The 24,119-nt window shown below is 40.3% G+C and overlaps 1 long non-coding RNA gene and 4 other non-coding genes across 10 annotated transcripts; 3 read left to right on the top strand and 2 right to left on the bottom strand.

The window, feature by feature from the left end:
- Positions 1-1,213: 1,213 nt before the first annotated feature.
- On the bottom strand, positions 1,214-1,285 carry trnag-ucc (transfer RNA glycine (anticodon UCC)). Its single transcript has one exon. It is a non-coding gene; the product is annotated as a tRNA-Gly (tRNA).
- Positions 1,286-1,381: 96 nt separating this feature from the next.
- trnav-cac (transfer RNA valine (anticodon CAC)) lies at positions 1,382-1,454 on the top strand. Its single transcript has one exon. It is a non-coding gene; the product is annotated as a tRNA-Val (tRNA).
- Positions 1,455-2,761: 1,307 nt separating this feature from the next.
- On the top strand, positions 2,762-22,632 carry LOC128604985 (uncharacterized). Of its 6 annotated transcripts, none has more exons than XR_008385427.1 (7): positions 2,762-3,784; positions 4,116-4,249; positions 5,844-5,969; positions 6,488-6,602; positions 8,686-11,536; positions 15,358-15,746; positions 17,880-22,632. It is a non-coding gene; the product is annotated as an uncharacterized LOC128604985 (long non-coding RNA). The 6 variants fall into 6 exon arrangements; XR_008385428.1 differs by having other exon boundaries at positions 3,861-4,249; XR_008385426.1 differs by having other exon boundaries at positions 2,762-4,249; positions 8,686-8,739; positions 9,245-11,536.
- trnal-gag (transfer RNA leucine (anticodon GAG)) lies at positions 8,333-8,414 on the top strand. The gene has a single exon. It is a non-coding gene; the product is annotated as a tRNA-Leu (tRNA).
- trnag-gcc (transfer RNA glycine (anticodon GCC)) lies at positions 10,715-10,785 on the bottom strand. Its single transcript has one exon. It is a non-coding gene; the product is annotated as a tRNA-Gly (tRNA).
- Positions 22,633-24,119: the final 1,487 nt, after the last annotated feature.

The following is a 24,119-nucleotide window of genomic DNA, read 5'->3' as shown; positions in this document are numbered from 1 at the left end:
GGTGGTGATGATGGTGATGATGATCTGAAGTCTTTATTTTCTCCTACAGCGTGTATGAAGCAGTGCTGCACGGAGCAGATGACGGAATGTCTGGACTGGATTATGGCTGAATGTAAGAATTTGTATTCAAAATTTCTGCAGATTATGGCGATCTCCTTCATACAGAAGTCAGATGGTTGAGTAGGAGTAAGGTACTTCACCGTTTTATTTCCTTGGTGAGTGAAATTAAGGCTTTAATGGAACCAAGGGGGGGAGGACACTAAACTGTTGTCTGATGGCTGCTTGATCTTGCATTCTTGGCTGATGTGACAGAGAAACTGAATCAGCTCAATCTTCAGTTACAAGGTAAAGACAAAACCATATGTGATATGATCAGTGCTGTGAAGGTATTTAAAGCAAAACTGTCATTTTACCTTCAGCAATTGAAAAACAAAAGATTGCAACACTTCCTTTCATTGGTAAAGATAGAAAGAAAGCCATGCAAATGCAACCAAAGTTTTGGATGTACTCGAGTATTGTGACCTCCTGTCCAGGCTTGGGCAGGAATCTGAGGAAAGGTTCAGTGATTTTGAAAATCTTGAGATATGTGTGGCATTTGTTGCCAAGTCTTTCATGGAGATAGACATGGATCACATTTCAAAGCAGATGGCTGAACTGTTCAATGTCAATGCTGTAGAGATGGAGTTGGAGGTTATTAATCTCCAAAATCATATCCAGCTGAAATCTCAGCAACATTCACAACATTTCTGGAGACTTGTAGACCCAGAAAACTACAAGAACATTCACCAAGCTGCCCTCAAAGCATCTGCTTTATTTGGATCTACAGACCTTTGTGAAGCAGCGTTTTTCCTGATATGAACATGATCGAATCTAAATTCAGAACAAGACTGACAGATGAACATTTAAATAATTGCATAAGAGTGAACCTAAGTGCATACATGTCAGCATATACCTCCCTTGTGGAATCAATGCAGTGTCAGTCAGCTCATTAACTGTAAATAAGTGTGAATGCACTTCATGTCATATTGGATATTGTGTGTTTACAAACAGCAAATAAGCACTAAGAATTCAAGTGGGAAGCAGAAAGAGTTGTGGGAGGCCTGCCAAGAAGCCTATGGCACATTAGGTTGACCCATTTATTTTCAGGTAGGTGATTCCTTCCTTTTGTGCCAACTACCATAAAGCACCTCCAGAAGCTCCAAGTTACAATCTGTGCATTGGCCGGGAATCGAACCCGGGTCAACTGCTTGGAAGGCAGCTATGCTCACCTCTATACCACCAATGCCACGCTAGACAGTTCAACTCTGCTGAACAAAAGTTTAAGTATGTGCTCTTCTCATCAGCAGACCATAGGCAACAGCTAAAGGGCACTTCTGTTGTGGTTTCTGTAGTGTAGTGGTTATCACATTTGCTTCACATGCAAAAGGTCCCTGGTTCGAGACTGGGCAGAAACAAGCTAGAAATTTGAACTTTGCTTTAATACTGACCGGTTGTCATCACTGTAGGATCAGGTCCTCTAGAAACAGCCGGAAAGCGAGACCTTGGACAGAGCAGATTTCCTTCGTTTGTGCTTTTGTAGCAAAGCAGTTAACATTTGCTTACAAAATGAAAGGGAGTCTCTGGTTTTCCACAGAAAGTGGAAGCCTGGCTCTTTCGTTGCTCAATAAGACTCTGTGCGTGACTGGAAAATTTTCCGTAAAGTACTGGTCGCCAAGTTCACCTATCAGCAAGAGGTCTACGCCCGAAAAAGGCTGGGAGCGGTTTCCCTTCCATTGAGCTTTTGGAGCAAGGCAGAAACAGCTGCTTGCAAAATCACAGGCAGTCTCTGCTTTTCCACTGAATGTGGAAGCCTGGCTCTTTCCTTCATCAAGAAGACAAGAGTAATGATGCGCTTGATTCGAGGGGTAGGGGTAGACATGGCCAGGGAATAAGAGAAACAATACAGAGCAGCAAGTAGTTACACAGACTCCTGAATGTTCTCAATAACCATACATTTCATGTAAACACCAACCAGAAAAACTGAAAATATATGTACACACTGTATTTCACAATAATTAACAATGGTCAAGTCCATCAATAATGCAAATGTCCAAGTCTGTTAAGTTCAGTACCCCAACTAAACTTTCTAAATCTTACGGTTCGGTCCCCATTTGGGCGCCACTCTGTAGCGTGGTACCTTATGGGGTTTGGACGCCAGACAGTTCAAATTAACAGTCACTTATAACTTATAATTTGGACATCACTCAGAATAAGGCTACTCAATTCTTACAAAATAAGTTTATTATTATTTATGCAATAAATATAAGAAAATACAGATCGTTTCAGTCATAGAAACCGAAATAATGAAAACCAAAAAGTTCCCCTACGTGGGATTAATAAACGCACCCATAAGGAAACAAGGCCTCTATTCATAAAAGAAAATTTTCACACACAAAAGGCAGAACAAAAAACATTTAACCCCAAAATAATTCTTAACCAAAACAAAAAAGTTGTTCACTTTAAAAGCTGCACTTCAATGGCGGTGATTAGGCGTACGGGAGTTCGTGAACCCGAAAGCATGGGAAACCGGCAGTCAGATTCCACTTAACACTCGGAGTTTTTTACAGACAGTAACATCCAACGATTTAAACATACTGGTTCTCCACAAAAGTATTGAAGAAAGGACCTCAAACCCGTGATGTGCCTCCGAACCCTCAAAACTCCGCTCGCTTGTTTATTCACCTTGGCAGAATATTCCCGAAGTGTTCGCCAGCCACCTGAATCAATATCCACAAGGTTATAATCCACAGTAAGAGCATTAGCATGGTCCTTGGCAAACGCACACCATCAGTTCCGCCATTCCCACCTGGCTCTCATTTCCGCGTCCCGCTTTCTCTCACCTAGTCACCTGTTCTTTTCATTGCTTCCTAAGACCCCACCCTTCTCTTCATCTCTTTTTTTACTTCCGTTAATTAAAACACCACGGAATGGAACAGACTCCGCTTCTGCGTCACTAAATGGTAAAATGGTAAATGGCACACTTATATAGCGCTTTTATCCAAAGCGCTTTACACTGTGTCTCATTTACCCATTCACACACCAATGGTAGCAGAGCTGCCATGCAAGGCGTTAACTTGCCATCGGGAGCAACTTGGGGTTCAGTGTCTTGCCCAAGGACACTTTGGCATGTGGAGTCATGCTGGCTGGGAATCAAACCGCCAACCCTACGATTGGTGGACAACCCGCTCTACCACCTGATCCACAGCCACCCCTGTCACTGGGCAGCTATCTGTTACAAATGAATGGGAAAATATCCTTGGCATCCCTGCAATTCAAGGATGTTGTAATTGGTAAGTTGTGATGTCAAAAGTATCTGTACCAAGTTGATACTAAAATTTTAAAAAGAATGATACGATAAGTTTTTTTTTCAGTACCGGCAGTACCAAGTATTCTCCTGCTTTCTGATTGACTTTCTTTTGTAGGTATTAATTAACCGTGATTTCCACTCAGCCATCTTACTTGAATTTGTGTAGGTTAGGAATAAGACTGAGGATGGAGTTGTACAGTTTTGTAGTGTGTATCATTTGTAAATATTGTTAACTTCTTTACCATAGCCATGCTGAGGGAGGTGTTGACTAAATTAGAGATGGTGCTGGACCAACAAACCACTGAGCTTGCTTCAACTACAGGTGTTCCAGGTGCAGTCTTTGGATACTGATGAAGATTTACTGCCCTGCAAGATCTTCCTCAACTGCATAGTCTGGAGCAAAGGATGCAACAGAGCCCAGATTGCAAGCAAAAACTGGTGAGAATTTTTTTCTTTTTTTGTTAACAATTGTTTGCACAATTACACAGCTACTGAGAGTGTTTGTTTTCTCAAGGTGACACACTCGTACTCAAAGCACAACATTCAACACCACTTTGATATGAGGGAACAGTTATGACCTAATCTTTGGTAGAGGAGCAAAACATGGAAAGCACACAGGGCAGGGTAACTGCAGGAGTAGTGAGAAGCACTGACACAGTTAACGAGGCAATACATGCTTATTAATTATTTATATTTTATATTATTTTATATTATATTATTGTTTTAAAAATCATCGGTTTCGGGTAAACTGGTTGACGCTTATTGACAGGGCAGATGTGCTTGACTGCACCTGGCGCATATTGAAGAGGGTGATTGCTAACTCCCTGGCAAAGAACCTCAATTGGAGGGGAGTCAATGGAAAGACTTCACTGGCCACTCTCGAGCTTGGAGAGGTCATGATTGGTAAGTATATCTGTTTACATACAGAATTAGCTGTCTCTCTCAGATGATATGTAAGGGGTAATAGCTAGATGTGCATTAAACGATTTTAGTGCATGATGTGGAGGAAAAGAACCACTCGTTCAAATCGTCACCTAGCCATGGATTACCCCGCTTATACCATGGTCTTTCCACAATTAATAACATTAAAGCTGTCATTGATTTTAGAAGCACAAACTTTGATTAGAAGTTTAAAATGACAGTTAATTTCTATTAGTTAGGTCGTTAGATCTGGAATTTTGCCCGATATAAATCAGACACAGAGATAAAGTAGTGTGATGAGATTACATTTATTTGAATGAATTGACAGATATCTATCAGAGACAGAGAGATTAAGCATATATGAATTACCTGCATCATGTGCCTCTCAGCAGTCAGTCAGTGCGTTTACATGGACAACAACAATCCACTGTTAACCCGATTAAGACGATACTTTGATTAAGAAACTACCATGTAAACAGCAATTTTTAATTACCTTAATCTGATTAAAGTCAAGTTACTCGAAGTAAGCACTAATCGAATTAAGACATGTCGAGTACTCCTGTTTTAGTCGCATTATCAACGTGTATTACAGACATGTAAACACCTGAATCACATTATTAACGTCGTGTGAGTTTTCACCGCATTTTGCGACAGGACACGTACACACACGGCAGTGCTCAACATTTTACGGCGAACAAGAGAGCACGGCTGCGTCCCAAACCGCATACTTGCCTACTATAGGCCTGTAGTGGGGAAAATACATCTATCTCGGCTACTATAGAGACGCTAAGTGCACGGTTTGGGATGCAGCTCACGGCTTCAAGCAGTTGTCTATTTGCACATACAGCATGACAAATAAATAACTGCGCTTAAAGCGTTCATAAAAAAATTAAATAAAAACACCCAAAACTGTATACTATACCATAACGAAGACGAACTGTATCTTGATACGTGAAATTCTGGAGGGACGTCGGACGGCGTGGCGCGGTGACGTAATGACGCGGGCTGTTAATCTAATTATGTTCTATAACATGTAAAATGGGAACATGACAGGAGTATTCTAAAAGTGACTCATGTAAACACCTTAATCACGTTATTATCTTACTCAGAGTAAGGTCAATAATTAGATTACTGCTGTCCATGTAAACATAGTCAGTGTTGCGCAGCAGTAGTGTAGTAAAACTGAGAGTTGAATTACTTCACAAACAGTGATGGTAACACCTCATTGCTGAGAAATATAATGTAACTTTTCACCAGCAAAGCTATTTTTTTTGTTAAAGTTGCAGACAGTGCCGGCAAGAAGTGTCTGTGTGTATGAATGTGTGTTCACGAATGTCTCTGTACGCTCGAGTGTCTGTGCGTGTGTGTGTTTGTGTGTGCATGTAGGCTGTGCGTTGATCTAGAAATGCTCACAGTGATCAAACTGACTGGAACTACCTGTGCAATAAACGGTTATAATGCACACCTTCCAGCCATTCAGAATCCAATATTCACACTGACCATGGTATAAATGTAATTAATGCTTAAGATTCATAATAACCTTACGATATGTATTGCTTTCTTCCAATGTTCATAGAAACCTCTTCACGGCTAAAGCTGCAGAGATGGAGGTTGAGGGGACCATGAAGAGGTGGCTCCAGCTGGCATCAGATCGAGAGTGCGGGCGCAAGAGAAGACTTTTGAAAACTTTTGCAAAAAGAAGGTATTTAGAGTGTTTTAACTGTGGTGTCTTTGTTAATTTGTTAAAATGTTCATATTATAGTCTATTTTTGATTGTTTATAAAAGTCCTTGCTGTTTTTAAGTGGTTGAAATTGTGTGTGTGTGTGTTGGTAGCTGGGTGGCTATACAGTTGCGGTCAGAAGTTTACATACCCCTTGCAGAATCTACAAAATCTTAATACTCTTAACAAAATAAGATTGATCATAAAAATCCTAAGTTTCTTATTTAGTACCGCCATGAATAAGCTATTTCACATAACAGATGTTTACATATAGTCCACAAGATAATAGCTGAATTAATCAAAATTACCCCATTCAAAAGTTTACACACGTTTGATTCTTAATACTGTGTGTCGTTACCTGAATGATCCAGGACTCTTTTTATGTGTTATGATAGTTGTTCATGAGTCCCTTGTTTGTCCTGAGCAGTTAAACTGCCCACTGTTCTTCAGAAAAATCCTCCAGGTCCTTCACATACTTTGCTTTTCCTGCATATTTTAGCCCTTTCCAGTAGCGGTTATATGATGTTCCGATCCATCTTTTCACACTGAGGACAATCGAAGGACTCGTACACGACTATTCCAAAAGGTGCAAACATTCACTGATGCTCAAGAAGGTAACAGCATGCATTAAGAGCCTGGCTGTAAACGTTGTAAACAGGATGATCATGTAAATTTTTTTGTCTTCTGGGATACTTCTTCTATGCTGTATTAACCATCTTTCTGTAATAGACCTTTTTCACCTCAGAGGACGAGTCTGCAAGTGTTGTCTAATTTCCACGACACAACTCAGTTTTTACATTTTTTAATTTTATTTTTAAGAAAAATAATTAAAATTCAATAACCTTTTGACTGTATGAGGTACCGGTAAATGAGAAAAAACATAGTACTACTTTCATAAAATGTCATGTGCAGCTTGATGCTAATTATAGTAATGTATAGTAATTCTGAGTCTTGAACAGTAAACTCTCAAGTGTCATTGTCATGTCACAACAAACCAGCGACTCCGTTTCCCAGAATGCACCTCAGACTACAAACATGGCAAACACAAACTACAACTCCGAACCAACACACCGACATTGTTAACCTTCTCCAGAATACTAATCAGACAAACCTGTTACCAATGAACCCACTACATTAGAGAAGGAAATACTGGATGTGAAGTGTATTAGTGCTAGTGTGTGTGAATAGACTATCAGTTTAGATAGTGACCCTGAACACTACTAACATGCAGTGCTTTCTTGGGGTGGTGCTGAAGTTGGAATTGAACCGGTAAGAAAGATATTAGAGAGAGGCTTCTTTACACTCCTGAGGATGTTCAATTAGAACCTGCACCAAACTCACCTGATTCAAGTCATCAGCTAATCAAGCGGCCTGCACGAGCTGAGGTGGGTGCTTTAGAGCAGATAAAACACCAAATGTGTTAGATAAGAGTTCAGAGCCTGTGTTCTAGACACATGATTTAGAGTGGAGACTTAGGCTTAGACCTGAGCTTTGGAGTTATTCTGATTATAGGTTTCAGTGAGGAAGTGACTGAAGTTAAGGAAAGGAACTGAAAATAAAGTTATAGTCTTTCTGAGTAAACAGAATAAGGCTATATTAGTGTTACGGGGGAAAAAATAAGCTTGTAGCAGTGCTGATGAAATACATGTACATGTCAAAAACTGCTAGAATGTTTTTTGGCCACAGCTGCTGTAAACCCACCCACATCCTAGAGATGAAACTGTTCTGTAATGAGGGATGGGCTAAAATTCCTCCAAGCTGACGTGCAGGACTGATCAACAGTTACCGGAAACGTTTGTTTGCAGTTGTTGCTGCACACTGAGGTCACACCAGATACTGAAAGCAAAGGTTCACATACTTTTGCCACTCACAGGTATGCAATATTGGATCATTTTCATCAATAAATAAATGACCATGTGTAATATTTTTGTCTGGATCCTTTAATTAGGTTCTCTTTATCTACTTTTAATACTTGTGTGAAAATCTTATGATGTTTTAGGTCCTGGTAATGAAGATGTATAGAAGGTTCTAAAGGGTTCACAAACTTTTAAGCCCCACCGTAAGTGGGATGTAAGGTCATGGCAGAAGAGCTCTTCCGCAAACACTACCGATGTGACCGTGGACCATGGGGTCTTAAGCCTAGACGAATCGCGTCCAAAAGGCCAGGCCTTAGCTCTGTCTTCAGCTGGAAATGGTTAGATGTCTCCGCCAGAGCTGGTTAAGCGAAAGGCACTTGAGTCTCACAACAGCCCATTTGTCGCGCCCATGCCAGATTTCTTGTTGTCCGGTGGAATGACCCGGTCACCTTCTTACCACGGACGGGTAAACCACCACGTTGTCCTGGGGTGGTGTGGCCGAGTGGTCCAAGGCGCTGGGTTGAGGCTCCAGTCTCTTCGGAGGCATGGGTTCAAATCCCACTGCTGCCAGGGTAATTAGCTGAAAGTAGTTCTGCTTAACTTTTCCAGTTAATTCTCAATGGTAGTCCTTATCACTACGGATGCAATATATTTTTCACCACGTGTTGATTCCATGGCGCTGTTCCGAAGCTTGGTGTTTTTTTTTTGTTTGTTTGTTTGTTTGTTTGTTTTTTTGAAGATCTACATTTTGAATTGCCTCCGCTATCACGAAAACCAGTTAATACTTTATTGGCTTTATTTTTTCGGCTTTCATCTTTTTGTTTATTTCTTTTTTCCCCAGACAGTGATTAACATTCATCATTTTACCTGAGAAAAAAGCGCTATTAGGCGGCAGGTAAAGTGAACTGTACACTTACATTTATTCATTTAGCAGACGTTTTTATCCAAAGCGACTTAAAATAATAAAATTGCTTATTTACTCATAAGAAACATCGGTATATTATGAATATCATTTGAATGGTTTAAACTATATATGTAGTGTCAATTCAGGAATATCATTATACGTTTGTATGCCGAGTGAAATTTCTGTTGTCTACTGTTCAGTGTCTGTTGTTTGTTCAGTAGTCAAACACACAGTAAAATAAAGTCTTTTGGTAACAAGTGAGCAGATCACAGTTATGTTAGATTAAGTTAGAATATATTAGAGTAGATGTGTATCTTTTCAATAGTTGTATAATTAAATTTTGGGTCATTGATCTTTTACTCTAACATGAAACCTGTCAAGTTATTTTAAAAGAATCAGTTACCATAATTTTACTTTACAAAACAATACATAACTATGTAAATTCTTTTTATATATTTATTTATGTTAATTGTTCATATCTATGGGTACTATTCAGGCCATCAGCATGAAGAAAAAAAAAAATCCCTGGGAGAATCAACGTGTCCTTCAGGAGAGGCCCATCAGGTCATTTACTTTGGGGCTCATCTGAAGAGGCAAGAAGCATTAAAGACAATCCTTCTTTGCAAGAGAAGTCAACACCTCAAAGAAAAGATGTGGTCAGGAACAATACAGCCACCCGCTCCATTCAATCCACCTGCTAGTGGTATTCCTGAAGACGTACCTCTGACACAGGCAGCAGTTGAGAAGACACCAAAAAAACAAATTAGATCCTGTTTAGCTTGTGGTCAGCCAAATTCTCATTACATGGGTGATGGCTCCTCTGTATATTTCTTTTAGCAGGCTGGTGATGTTAAATACTTCTACTGCTCCAGGAAAGTCTTTGAGGCATACTCTGCAGAGGGCCTTCTGGTCATCTGTGCAGGTTCTGCCACCAGCCACTAAAACAAGGACCCAATAGCCCTCATATCCACACTGGTTTCCCTGGAGCGGCAGGCAAATACATTTACTGTCCTTCTAAAGTGCTCTCCCTGTATCAAGTACAGGGAATGAATGCAGAGACGACATGGGCAGAGTTTCAGCAGTCCTCATTCTATGAGGCTGAGAGCCAGAGGTGGATTGTTGAAAAGAGAAAATAACTTTGTTGTGAAACACAATATTTATGGTCTGTGCATGGCATGTCTGATTGCAAGCCAAGCACAAGGTTGAATTTTGGTAAATAGTTACAAATCCTGTGTAATACTGTTGTCCATGAATCGCATTCTACTTTTTCTGTGCTCGCTCTCTCTCTCTCTACCATTGTGGAATTGTGTATAGACAACATTGTATTTAAAAAAACAAAACAAAATTGTCCTGTGTATTTGTAAATATGTTTTATCTAGCTTGTATTTGTAAATGTTTTAAAATCTTAGTCCTTATTTGCAATACATTTTCAATAACTTACTATAACACACTCTGCATATATTATTTAGATAGTTATTTTAATTTTGACCAACTGTTAATTTCACATTCTTCTTTAACAGTTAATTTTACACCCTGAAAGAGTATCGAAAGAGTAAATGTTGACAATGCCGCTTTTAAAAAATTACATAGATACAATATGTAACAGATAATATAATATAAATATTTGAACCGATGTTTTTACGTTAGGTTCGTCCGACCCTCCTCCTTCATTTTCCTCACTTTCTATTGGCTAGTCAGCGCTCTACACCTACGTGTGACTGGCCCCCGCGTGGCAGGTGAGAATTCTACCACTGAACCACCAATGCTTATCTTAACGGATCAACGACAGTGCAGAGTGTGCTTTTCATTAAGTATTGTTCTGATTAAACAGTTTGGTTTCAAAATAGAAAAGGAGCATCCTAAGTCTCTTGTGTATTTCAGCAGCACGGAGTTCGTCTAGTTTGGGCAGAAATGATAAGGTTTGTAATGTTCTTTTGGTGAAGGCTTAACTTCCAAAAGTCACTTCTGCATTGGCCAGGAATTGAACCTGGGCCTCCCGCGTGGCGGGCGAGAATTCTACCACTGAACCACCAATGCTTAGTTTAATAAGCTAAAGACTTCGCAGAGTGTGCTGTTCAGGTAAGTATTGTGGCGCTTCAGCAATTTGGTTTCAGAATTGAAAAGGAGCATCCTAAGTCTGTTGTATATTTCAGCAGCATGGAGTTCGTCTAGTTTGGGCAGAATTGATAAGGCTTGTAAAGTTCTTTGGGTGAAGGCTCAATAGTCAAAACTCTGCTGTACATTGGTTGGGAATTGAACGCGGGCCTCCTGCATGGCAGGTGAAAATGTTACCACTGAAACACCAATGCTTATTTTAAAGAACCAAAGACTTTGCAGGGTGCGATTTACAGACGAGTATTGCGTTCCTTCAGCAATTTGGTTTAAAATTCTAAAGGAGAATTTCTTGTATATTTCAGCAGCATTGAGCTCGTCCACTACCCTAGTTTGGGCAGAATTGATAAGGCTTGTGAAGTGCTTTGGGTGAAGACTCCATATGCAAAACTCTGCTGTGCATTGGTGGGGAATCAAACCCAGACTTCAAAGACCCTGCTGAGTGTGCTTTTTTTCAGGTAAGTATTGTGCTGATTCAGCAATTTGGTTTCATAATTGAAAAGGAGAATCCTAAGTCTCTTCCATATTTCAGCAGCACGGAGTACCCTAGTTTGGGCAGAATTGTTAAGGCGTGTAAAGTTCTTTGGGTGAAGGCTCTTGCACCGCAAACGTCTCCAAAACTCAGTTGTGCATTGGCCTGGAATCTAACCCGGACTTCACAGAGGGTGCTTTCCAGGTAAGTATCGTGCTGACTTAGCAATTTGGTTTCAAAATTGACAAGGAGCATCCTAAGGCTCTTGTATATTTGAGCAACATGGACTGTGTCTGCTACCCTTTTTTTGGGCAGAATAAATAAGGCTTGTGGAGTTCTTTGGGTGAAGGCTCAATATTCAAAACCCAGTTGTGCATTGGCGGGGAATCGAACCTGGCCTCATGTGTGGCAGGTCAGAATTCGACCACTGAACCACCAATGCTTATCTTAAAGGATCAACGACAATGCAGAGTGTGCTTTTCATTAAGTATTGTTTGGATTAAACAGTTTGGTTTCAAAATAGAAAAGGAGCATCCTAAGTCTCTTGTATATTTCAGCAGCATTGATAAGGCTTTTAAAGTTCTTTGAGTGAAGGCTCAATATTCAAAACTCTGCTGTGCATTGGCCTGGAATCAAACCCAGACTTCAAAGACTTCGCAGAGTGAGCTTTTCAGGTAAGTATTGTGCTGATTCAGCAATTTGGTTTCAGATTTGAAAAGGAGAATCCTAAGTCTCTTCCTTATTTCAGCAGCAGTCACACACTATATTTCCAGATACTGTATAATATTATAATATCTCCTCTCTGCTCAACACGCATGTAATACAGTCTACATACCGTAGAGCAGTGTTTTTCAACCACTGTGCCGTGGCACACTAGTGTGTCGTGAGAGATCGTCAGGTGTGCTGTGAGAAATTGTCCAATTTCACGTAGTCTTAAAAATCTTTTTTATTAAAATTTATTAATTATTATCTGCAAATAATAAGCCATGGTTGAGTGTCTGTGCTGTAATATAGTGACTGGGAGAGTAATGTAATATTCGTCTAGGTGGCAGTAGGTAATTGCCTCCTACCTTCTTAGAGACAAGAGAATTAGTGACGCATGCGACAGGTCGTGGTGGCACTGATGGAGAAGTTTTTAAAAAGGAAAAATGCAAACTCCAAACTGGGCCCTGGACAAGATTGTGACCCAGGTGAAGGGCCTAGTATGAGTGGTGGTAAAAAGAAAGCAAAGACGGTGAGCTCGAGGCAATACAGTGAAAGTTATCTTTCGTTAGGATTTACTTTCACCAACGATGAGATGACCCCGACTCCATTATGCTTGGTGTGTGGCGAGAAGCTGTCCAATAGCGCCATGGTGCCAAGCAAGCTTAAACGCTATCTCCAAGCGAAACACCCATCGCTTCAAAACAAGCCGATGGACTATTTTGTTTGCCTGCATGAAAACACCAAAACAGGCAACATTAATGAGAAAAACCACAAAGGTAAATTAGAAAGCCCTCAAAGCTAGTTGCTGAACTTGTAGCTAAATGAAAAAAGTCCCACACTGTGGCAAAGACACTGTCAACGAGATGCTCGGCCCTGACGCAGTTAAAGACGTATCTAAACTCCCGCTCTCAGATAACACAATCGCCAGACATATTGATGACATGTCTACAGACATCGAAAGCCATGTTTTGGAAAAGATACGCATCAGTAGGAAATTTGCATTGCAACTTGATGAGTCTACGGATATTCTCAGCTCTTGGCCAATGTGCGTTTTTGTGGATGGAGATGCCATTAGAGAAAACTTCCTATTTTGTAAGGCACTGCCAGAAAAAACAACAGGAGAGGAAATTTTTTGGGTCACATCAGAATATCTTGACCAGGGAGGACTTGCGTGGGAAAATTGCACAAGTGTTTGCACTGATGGAGCTGCAGCCATGGTCGGGCACACCTAAGGCTTCGTTAGCAGAGTGAAGGAAAGAAACCCAGATCTTATTGTTACACACTGTTTTCTGCACCGTGACAGCTTTGTTGCAAAGACTTTACCAGCAGAACTAGTTCCTGTGTTGGATGATGTTGTGCACATAGGGAACTTTGTAAAGGCACAACCTTTGAAAAGTCGTATATTTGCATCTTTGTGTGAGGAAATGTGAGCGGAGCATAAAGCCTTATTGCTCCATACGGAGGTCCGATGGTTGTAGCGTGACAAGTTGCTGGCCCGTGTGTATGAGCTGCGGGAGGAACTTAAAGTGTTTCTGACAAATGAGAGGTCTGATTACTCAAATCTGTTTGCAAGTGATGAGTGGTGTGCAAAGCTGGCATACCTGGCAGATATATTTCATCATCTGAATGAACCGAACACACGGATGCAAGGCCGAAATGAGAACCTGCTTACAAGCATGGATAAAATAAATGGATTCCATTTAAAGGTGCACCTCTGGCAACAACATGTGCAAAGTGCCAACCTTGAGATGTTCCCACTCACAGAGGAACGGCAAGATCACCCTGCTGCACTGTGCGAGGTAATAGGTAAACATCTGAAAACTCTTGAGGAGAAGTTGTCATTTTATTTCTCTTCAGCCTCCACTGAATGCCTTGACTGCTGTTGGAAAGGACATGACTTTACAGGAGCAGGAGGAACTAACCGAACTGAAACAAGATTGTGGTTTAAAGCTAAGATTTGCTGAACTTCCTTTGGACAGTTTTTTGGTTGACTGCTGCCAAGGAATTCCCCTTCTGGTCAACAAAGTTTTGACATTGCTCCCATTTTCCACAACATGTGTGTGAGCTGAGCTTTTCAAGCCTAACTGCTATAAAAACTAAAAACAGAGAGAGACTGCAAGCTGTTGAAGAGCTTCGTGTATGCCTTTCTTCAATTCCTGCCAGGATATCAGCTTTGTGTTAATCTAAACAGGCCCAGGTTTCACACTGAGTGAGTATAAATAAATTGAGAAACTATATTGTAATTATATATACTGTATTAGGCTACAGAGTGTCATTCTGTAACATTTTTGTTGGTGGTGTGCCACAAGATTTTTCCAATGTAAAAAAATGTGCCATGGCTCAAAAAAGATTGAAAAACTCTGCGTTACACTACACAATTTAAGAAGCTACACTTACTTCTGCTTCCATTCCAACACTTTTCAGTTTTGGAGCAACAACAACAACAAAAAAGTGTTGGAACAAAATAAATCTTATTTTCCATTCCAGGTTGCAGGTATTCGCGGGTGCAATGCAACACTGTTCCACACACAAATAACTCTTTTGAATGTTTAAGTGACTAAAATCAGAAAGCGCTACCAGCATATCTGACAAAGATGACTCATGAACCGATTCTTCAATCACTAGCTGAAAACGACGTATTGAATTTACACAAACGTCAAATAACAAATACAAAATTCTACTTTCTCATGAATATGGTATAGTGCATTGCTTAATCAGCAGTTTTTCTTATAAAGACGAGATATTTAAATTGAATGAATTTAATGCAACCACACATCAAGCTGTCTTTTCGAACAGAACATTAAATTTAGCATTAGCTCCCAGTTTCAGAAAGTTCTAGCCAGACATTCAGGGGGAAAGAATCAGAACAAAATGTAGAAAAAAAAAGCTGTGAAAAAAAAAAGCTGGGAGAATCAGCGTTTGTCACAACGATGCCAAACGCTCTGCGTCTCCCGACTATTTCTTTGGGATTGTTCCCAAACTGAGAAATCAAGGTTCTTCAGTCAAGCTTCCCCCACAATCAAGCTTTGGAGTTGACTCCATATTCCCAATGAATACAGAGTCGACTCCAAAGCTTGATTCCTTTGAATCGACTCTATTCCCATTACCTGGTATCTATGAATTGACACCAGGTATTAGGAATCGCCCTGTTAATCATGATAATGATCCTATGTACTTAATATTGCGGGTTGTTCCCCTAACCTTTAATTCGAGATTTGTGCTGAATCGATTCTTGGAACAGACTCACTCAGTGTTGCAATCGATTTCAGAATATTAGCAAGGGTTTGAATCGTTATCATTTCCCCTGCTTCCATTTGTAGGAAGCTGCCTTAATCACGATGAACCCAGGGTACGCAGGCAGGACCGAGCTCCGAGACAACCTGGAGGCCCGCTTCAGATCCGTCTCTATGATTGTGCCCGACCACGCCGTCATCGCAGAGGTGTGCTCGGGTGCTGTCATTCATTACATTATGTAATGAACGCAATAACGGATGTATTCTGGCGTATTACAGAACCGTTTCCATGTTGAACCCGCTTGTTCACGTTGTCTCTTTTGCTGTAGGTGGACTTGTGAGCTGAGGGCTTCAAGTCCAGTGAGACTCTGGCAAGGAAGATGATTCAGCTGTATAAGCTGTGCAGCAAGCGGCTTTCCCGGCAGGACCACTACGACTTCGGCATGAGAGCCATGTTCTGTTATCGCCATGGCCGGGTATGTCCGTCTACGAACAGGGTGAACATATCAGATTAGATTCATTCGTTGTTTTTTCTAAATTGTTAATTAAAACTATCTATAAATGTAACAATTTTCAATTCAATTCAATTTTATTTGTATAGCGCTTTTTACAATAGACATTGTCTCAAAGCAGCTTTACAGAAATATCAACATGGTATACAGATATTAAAGGTGCGAATTTATCCCAACTGAGCAAGCCACTGAGTGGCGACGGTGGTGAGGAAAAACTCCCTAAGATGTTTTAAGAGGAAGAAACCTTGAGAGGAACCCGACTCAGAAGGGAACCCATCCTCATCTGGGTAACAACAGTTAGTGTGAAAAAGTTCATTATGGATTTATATGAAGTCTGTATGGCCTTAGGAGCAGCCGTAGTCCCAGCAGTCTGGAATTAAAGAAGATTTGAGCTCCATCCAGAGGCAGAAAGGATCTGGGATCTCTAGTATCTCCATAAATTCATGTGGGGCTCGGCGAAAGGAGAGAGGGAGAAAAAAGATAATTATGACTGCGAAGTAGTAGAACAGAATCTAGTCAGGGTAGGCTTGAGTAAACAAATACGTTTTAAGCCTAGACTTAAACACTGAGACTGTGTCTGAGTCCCGAACACTAATAGGAAGACTGTTCCATAACTGTGGGGCTCTATAAGAGAAAGCTCTTCCCCCTGCTGTAGCCGTCACTATTTGAGGTACCGTCAAATAGCCTGCATCTTTTGATCTAAGTAGGCGTGGCGGATCATATAAAACCAAAAGGTCGCTTAGATATTGTGGCGCGAGACCATTTAGTGCTTTATAGGTTAATAAAAGTATTTTATAGTTAATGCGAGATTTTACTGGGAGCCAATGCAGTATTGATAATATCGGTGTGATATGGTCGTATCTTCTAGTTCTAGTTAGGACTCTAGCGGCTGCATTCTGGACTAACTGGAGCTTATTTATATTCCTACTGGAACATCCAGACAGTAAGGCATTACAGTAATCTAATCTAGAGGTGACGAATGCATGAACTAGTATTTCCGCATCATGTAGTGACAATATGTTTCTTATTTTAGAAATATTTCTGAGATGAAAGAAGGCTATCCTAGTAATATTATCTACATGAGCATCAAATGATAGGCTGGAGTCAATAATCACTCCAAGGTCTTTAACTGCTGCACATGATGAAACAGAAAGACCATCCAGAGTAACCATGTGATCAGAAAGATTACTTCTAGCTACACATGGGCCTAATAAAAGTATTTCTGTTTTATCAGAATTAAGTAAAAGGAAGTTAGTTAACATCCAATGTCTAATGTCCTTTACTCAATCCTCAACTTTACTAAGCTTCTGTCTGTCCTCTGCCTTTGCTGAAACATACAACTGTGTATCATCAGCATAACAGTGGATGCTAATTCCATGTTTACGAATAATTTGACCTAGGGGTAGCTTATATAAAGTAAAGAGCAGTGGGCTTAAAACAGATCCCTGTGGAACTCCAAAAGTAACCTCAGTACGCATGGAGAAATCACCATTTACATCTACGAACTGATAACGATCGGTCAGATAAGACCTGAGCCAGGAGAGGACTGTTCCCTTAATACCAACAACATTTTCTAATCTATCAAGAAGAATAGTGTGATCTATAGTATCAAAAGCTGCACTAAGGTCGAGTAACACAAGCAGCGAGACACAACCCTGATCAGAGGTCAGTAGAAGGTCATTTACTACTTTAACTAACGCTGTCTCTGTGCTATGATGAGGTCTAAATCCTGACTGATACATTTCATGAATGTTATTCCTATCTAAGTACGAGCATAACTGCTTTGCTACAACCTTTTCTAAAATCTTCGAGATGAAGGGGAGATTTGATATTGGTCTATAGCTGGACAATTGAGACGGGTCAAGATCAGGTTTTTTAATCAAGGGTTTAATAACTGCTAATTTAAGTGATTTAGGTACATAGCCAGTGCTTCGGGAAGAATTGATTATATTTAGAAGTGGTTCAATTACTCCTGGACAAATCTGTTTAAACAAACATGTAGGTACGGGATCTAGTATGCAAGTTGAAACAGATGTCTTGCTGGAATAAATCGAGCGTGTGTGTGTGTGTGTGTGTGTGTGTGTGTGTGTGTTCCAGGTCTCTGAAGCAAGAGAACCCACACCTGAGCGAGAACGTGGTGTTGATTAGAGCGCTACGATACTCCAACCTGCCCAAGTTACTCAAGGATGACGCAGAACTTAAAATAAAATAAATTGATAAATAGTAAAGAACGCCAAAGCTTACATATGGAGTATCAAAGGTCGTTATCACAGGATCACTGGAATCAGGCACTAGGAGGAAATTCCAGGACAAATTAGGAAATACAGTCAAACCTTGGATTGCGAGTAACTTGGTTTGCGAGTGTTTTGCAAGACGAACAAAAAATTTTAATCAATTTTAAATTGATATACGAGCGAGGTCTTGCAATACGAGTACCTGTAGTACGTATATGCGGCTTTGTCTGTCGAGCGTCATGTGAACACTACTGAGCTGATGGTTCTTCTCTCACATGCTCCGTCTCAGTCATTGTGCCTCGTTGACTTGTATAGTCAACATCTATGTGAGCGTATACTGTTTGCTATAGTGCTGTAACTGTTGTGACTGTGTAGTAACTGTACTGCGACAATGGCCCCATGAAGAAAAAATTTGAAAAGGAAGGCGATAAGAAAAAGGAGATGATTACGGTGGAAGTTAAGAAGGAAATCATCGAGAAGCACAAACGAGGTATGCGAGTAGCTGAGTTGCGAGTAGTCAGTTGTCGATGAAATTGTGTCCTTGGGGAAGACCATGGGACTGGACGTGAATGAAGACGACATTCAAGAGCTGGTGGAGGAACATGGCCAGGAGCTGACCACTGACGAACTGATGGATCTGCATCACGAGCAACAGCAAGAGGTTATGGGGGAGGTCTCGTCTGAGGAGGAGAAAAAGACGGAGAAATCCCTCACTTCAAATGAGATTAAGGAGGTGTGTAAAATGTGGGAAACAGCGCAAAATTTTGTAGAAAAGCACCACCCGAGTAAGACTGTAGCAGTGCGAGCGATGAATCTGTTTAACGACAATGTAATGTCACATTTCCGCGAAATCCTTAAAAGGAGGCAAAAGCAAGTGTCACTGGATAGGTGCCTTGTTAACGTTGTACAAAAAGAAAAAGATTCCGGCGGGCCAACAGACAGCAGTGATTCCATTAGTAACAGTGAAAGTCCCCCTACACAATAATGAATAAATTTGATTACTTTATATTAAATTTAAATAATAAAAATATAAAATGGTATTTTGTGTTAATCATTATTATGTATATGAATATTTTTGGGTTTTGGAACAAATTATCTGAGTTTCCACTATGTCTTATGGGGAAATTCGCTTTGATATACGAGTGCTTTGGATTACGAGCACGTTTCCGGAACGAATTATGCTCGCAATCCAAGGTTTGACTGTACAATTAACTGACATTTGCAAATTCTTTGCAACTAAAAAGCTGTAATTATATACTATATAACTTTTTTTTTAAAGCATTTAAAGTATATAACATTAGCACCTTGTAATGTTATACCAGAAGAAAAGTAAAGAATCCTGGAACATCTGAACATCCATAATCTGAAAATCTTGACCCTAGTGTCAATCGAGTCAATCCAATCTTTCTTGTGTGCGTTTAGTGGTATTCTGTCGGACCTCTTTCCTGGTGTGGGCATCCCCGAGCACGACTACGGCGCGCTTCAGTCGAACATCGAGGCAGCTCTATGCGCCCGCTCCCTGCAGCCCGTCTCCAGCATGACCGCCAAGGTGATCCAGCTGTACGAGACCATGCTGGTGCACCAGGGCGTCTTGCTGGTGGGCCCTACAAGAGGCGGTAAGACCACGGCGTACCGTGCCCTCGCTGATGCACCCTCCACGAGACAGAGGGCTGCGAGGTGAATCCCTTCTACAAGCCCATCGAGACCTACATGCTCAACCCACAGTCAGTGAGCATGGACGAGCTGTATGGTGAAGACGACCCTCTCACACTGGAGTGTAGTGCCATCAAACCGTCCCTCGGCAGTGACACCGCCGACACGCACAAGTGGGTGGTGAGTGACGTACCTGTGGACGTGCCTGTGGATTGAGAAAATTACCGCCGTTTTGGACAACAACAAGACGCTCTGTCTGGCTAACGGTGAAAGGATCAAGCTCACACCTTCTACACACATGTTATTTGAGGTGTTACCCATCAGACACAGATAGCACTGGTCCTAAAAACCATCACAAACAAGCCCAAGCATGTCATTTCCAAGAAGATTTTTTTTTTTTTTTTACATTAAACGCGTTCCTGAAGGAAAGGTCACACACGAACGTATCTTTAAGACTTCACTCTTTCACACGCCTATAACGAGCGATAAACGCATTCGAAGCATGTTATAAAGCCTCCGTAATGCATTATGCATAGTATTTAAATTAATATTATTACAATAACATGCACTACACTACATTATGCACAATAGATTTGAAGTCTTGGCTGACTCTGGACCAATAAGGGAACCTGCAAATGTAAGTGAAAACCAAATTCAAGGTGTCTCAAATCAAAAACTGCTGTAGATTTAACATTGACAAAATATTTCAAATTGTTACAGGCTCTACATCATTCAGAAATTCTGGCGGCCACAACACCGGCTAATCCTTATCCACCAAGTGTGTTCAGACAGGTCACAAAATCCTTCATTAAACTTTCTCCAAACCAGTCAACACTGGAAAAGGTCAAACAAAACAGCACAGTGGATGGACAATAATATAGAGATCTTAAAAGAACACTACAATGAAGTAATAGCAACCATTTTGTCTGAAGTAAGAGAATTGGACATTCAGGCTTTCAACAGAGCAGCAACCTGGAGCAAAACAAGATATAGAAAGAAATTCACAGCGAGTTCAGCACAGAGCCTGAAATCAATGTTAACAGAAATGCCAAAAAAGTCACTCACCCCATTGGCTGAATCCTTCAATGACCCTGAATCGTTTCCACCTCTTAAACCGAGTACGCAACCTGTTATGGGTTCCTATGCGGGGACCGTAAGGGAAAATAGGGGGTTCGGTAGAGAGGGGAAAGCCAGACTTTCATTAACCCCAACACAGGATGGCCCTAAAGGAAAAAGGGGAGAAAGGAACTTAAAACAACATGCAGAACAAACAGTAGAAGTGCCTATGGTTACAGATTTAACTAAGGAACTACAAATAATAATGTAAGAGAAACCAGTTAGTTTACCATCAACCTCTACTCTACTGAGGGAGGACCTGGAGAGCAGGAAACAAACCAAGCAGCTTGAACCATACAGCAATGTAGTGTGTTAGGAAAGTGGTTTCAATGGTATGAAGACCTGCTGGAGGAACTTGCAATCAGAGATGTTCCATCACATCTGTGGAATTGTGATGTATTTGTTGTGCAAGACCAGTTTTACTCTACCCGTGTGGTTGGGGAGGTGGGTAAACCCTGTGTAGAGGTTACTGCTGGGGAGAAAGGAGAGACCACGACAGTCCTTCAGCATTCAATGCAGCAGGAACATTTAGGGTGTGCTGTTGTCAGTGCAACTCATTGTACCACGAGAGCTGTGGAGATGTGCTTTCTATTAAATGAAATATATTTACGGTGTTGCTGCTATGGCACACTCAACACAATAGTGTCAATTTACTGTTAAAATTAAAATGATTTCAGTCAAAATTACCTGTTATCTTTTTATATTGGCCCATTTTAACTGAACAACCGGCCCAATTTGCCTGAACATTGGACTGAACATTTTAAGAATTCATGCTGGTTTTATTTTCTAATTTATTTGACTTTTTTTATTCTATGGTATGCTGGTATGGCAAGAAATAAATTATAAATGCTACTTACCTTTTAATGGTGTTTTCAAACTCTGTGTGTGTGTTTTTACATAATCTGTTTACAGTGAATTCTATAAAAGATTGGGTATGAATGTGGATTTAAAGATAAACAGCTTTAATCTCTATGGTTACGTGAACACAGTACACTAAGTAAAGATCTCTGCATATGGGTGGACTGAAAATGAGGAGATGGGGCAGGCTCAAAAATCAGTTCTTTATTTTCCTTCACTATTTATGTCTCTTTTCAGGAATTTTATTTCACTATGCACATATCTAGACACACAGCTGACCTGTTGCTGTCCTGTGTCTGTCCTCTCTCTCCCCGTTTTATCCTGCTCATTGAAACATAGAACACCTGTTACAAAATCCTGCACAGGTGTAGATCCTTACCACTCACTTTTCCCTGGCTCCGCCCTCCATTCACAAACCGGTGTTCAACCAAACCCTGCCTCCACAAATAAGTAGTAGGGAACTTCTATATTTCCCAGTCTACCTCATTTCCCTGCTTATTATGATGCTTCATAAAAACACCATTTAGTACACATAAAATCCATCAGTCCATCATTTAACCATAGGTGTGAGGTGTTTCATGCATCTCTTCGTGTAAATCCCTTCACTTTTCCTTTCTTCACTTACTGTATTTCCAGTCTTTCCCAATTAACCTGAACCATGTTGTCTAGAATTACCAAACCATGTCTGAAAATGATTCAACTATAAACATATGTACATGACAGATTATTAATCATTATGCTTACTGTTTACAGTAATTACATACACTTTGTTAGTGTTTAGTGGTATTGCCTGTTCATTGATTGAACTTGGGGTAGCCTTCCACAAGCTTCTCATGATTTGCTGTAATTTGTGCTCATTCCTCCTTGCCTTGCTTTACATTTTATTTTTCCCCAATAACCTGTGTTCAATTCCCCTTACTCGCCCTACTAGGCCAAAACCAGTGTGCACTTGCAGCATGAGGAGACGAGTGTGTAGTAGGGTGTTGTTTTTTAAAACTACTATATTTTCTATAGTTGCTACCTAAAATGACCTTTAATACAGAGGAGGTGGACTATGGGGAGGTGCAATACCAGTACCGACATAGAGGTTCTCTTTTTTTTTTGGTGTACAGACAATACTAATGTTTCCTCTTCGTTACTTGACAAAGTTGTTATTTTAGCTGTCGAACACAGTATACTGGAGAAATGAATATGGATATTATTTTATTTCCACTCCAATATACTGTGGTAAAAATATATATTTTTAAAAACAATAACTTTGCCAATGTCCAAATATTTATGAACCTGACTGTATCTGCTGGGTCTGCAAAAATAATGTAATTAATAAAATTAAAAAACAGCTTGGATGGTCACGCCAGAAAATTCTACTGAGCTTCGTGCCACTGCAAAAATTAATTTTTTTAAACTTAAGGCTCAACACTAAACCTACCAAATGTTTCTCACTCCCATTTTCTGTCCGCCAGATCATTTAATAAATAAGCTAAAAATCTACAACAGAAACAGAAAGCAAAGTTAAAACCAACCATTTCTTTTCAAAGGTTATGTAAACATCTCAAAATATACTGTACCTCTGTTAAACATTTTACAATAACCAGTAGGAATAAGTGGAACTAAATCTTGTACAAACTGTACATGAACATGGTCAGAAAGATTTCAACAGGAATTTGAAATGTGAACCTTCGATTAAAACTGGAGTACGTGAGTGAGGGGTGCGCTGCTGTTAAGGTATAAAGTTAGCATGTTTCCATAACTCCATGCCTGACTAGCACCCCAGCCTCGGTGCACTTTGTCGATGCAGCCACCTCTTTCTCACACTGAGTGACGAATTGTTTGTAGAGGTAAAGGCCTTTCCAGCTTTCAATGACATGGTGCTGCTGCACTCTGCTGCCTTTAACTACACCAGTCATGGTATCCTGGGGAATGATCATCACACTTCCCGGAAGCTCCATGATGGATACGTGCCTGCCTGTACTCGTGGGAAAGAATGTTGTGTTGAGTAAGGTGTTTACTGTGGAGAACACATTACAGAACATGTTTTAAAACACATTTTGGATGTCAGCTTTAGACCTCATTACTCTGAAATTCCACGAAATGCAAAGTAGCAAGATTCAATATCAGTCCTTACAGGATTTCCAGTTTTTTTTCTGATTTTTGCAGCCATAAATGCATGATCTCAAAATGTGCGATGCAACCTGTGGAGTTTATTATACTTTTTTGTGGAAACCTACTTGAATTGGTGAAATTTTTAAGTGCATGACATAGTTTTGAACGGTCTTTCGCAGTGATGTTTGTTGGGAATCAGAATCAGATTTATTGTCAAGTACGGTGGGTTTACATGTACAAGGAATTTGTCTTGGTGTACTGGTGCTTAACAATAACAGTACATACAAGAAATAATATAATATTAATAAGAGAGAGTTAGGAAGTTATGTTTTGGAAGGTTTAGGAAAATAAAAATAAAGTCATTAACTGTACA

The sequence above is a fragment of the Ictalurus furcatus genome, unplaced genomic scaffold, assembly GCF_023375685.1.
Source record: "Ictalurus furcatus strain D&B unplaced genomic scaffold, Billie_1.0 scf6, whole genome shotgun sequence".
Lineage (NCBI taxonomy): Eukaryota > Metazoa > Chordata > Actinopteri > Siluriformes > Ictaluridae > Ictalurus > Ictalurus furcatus.
Note: the sequence above shows the minus strand (reverse complement) of the source record. Positions and strands in the feature narration are given on the sequence as shown.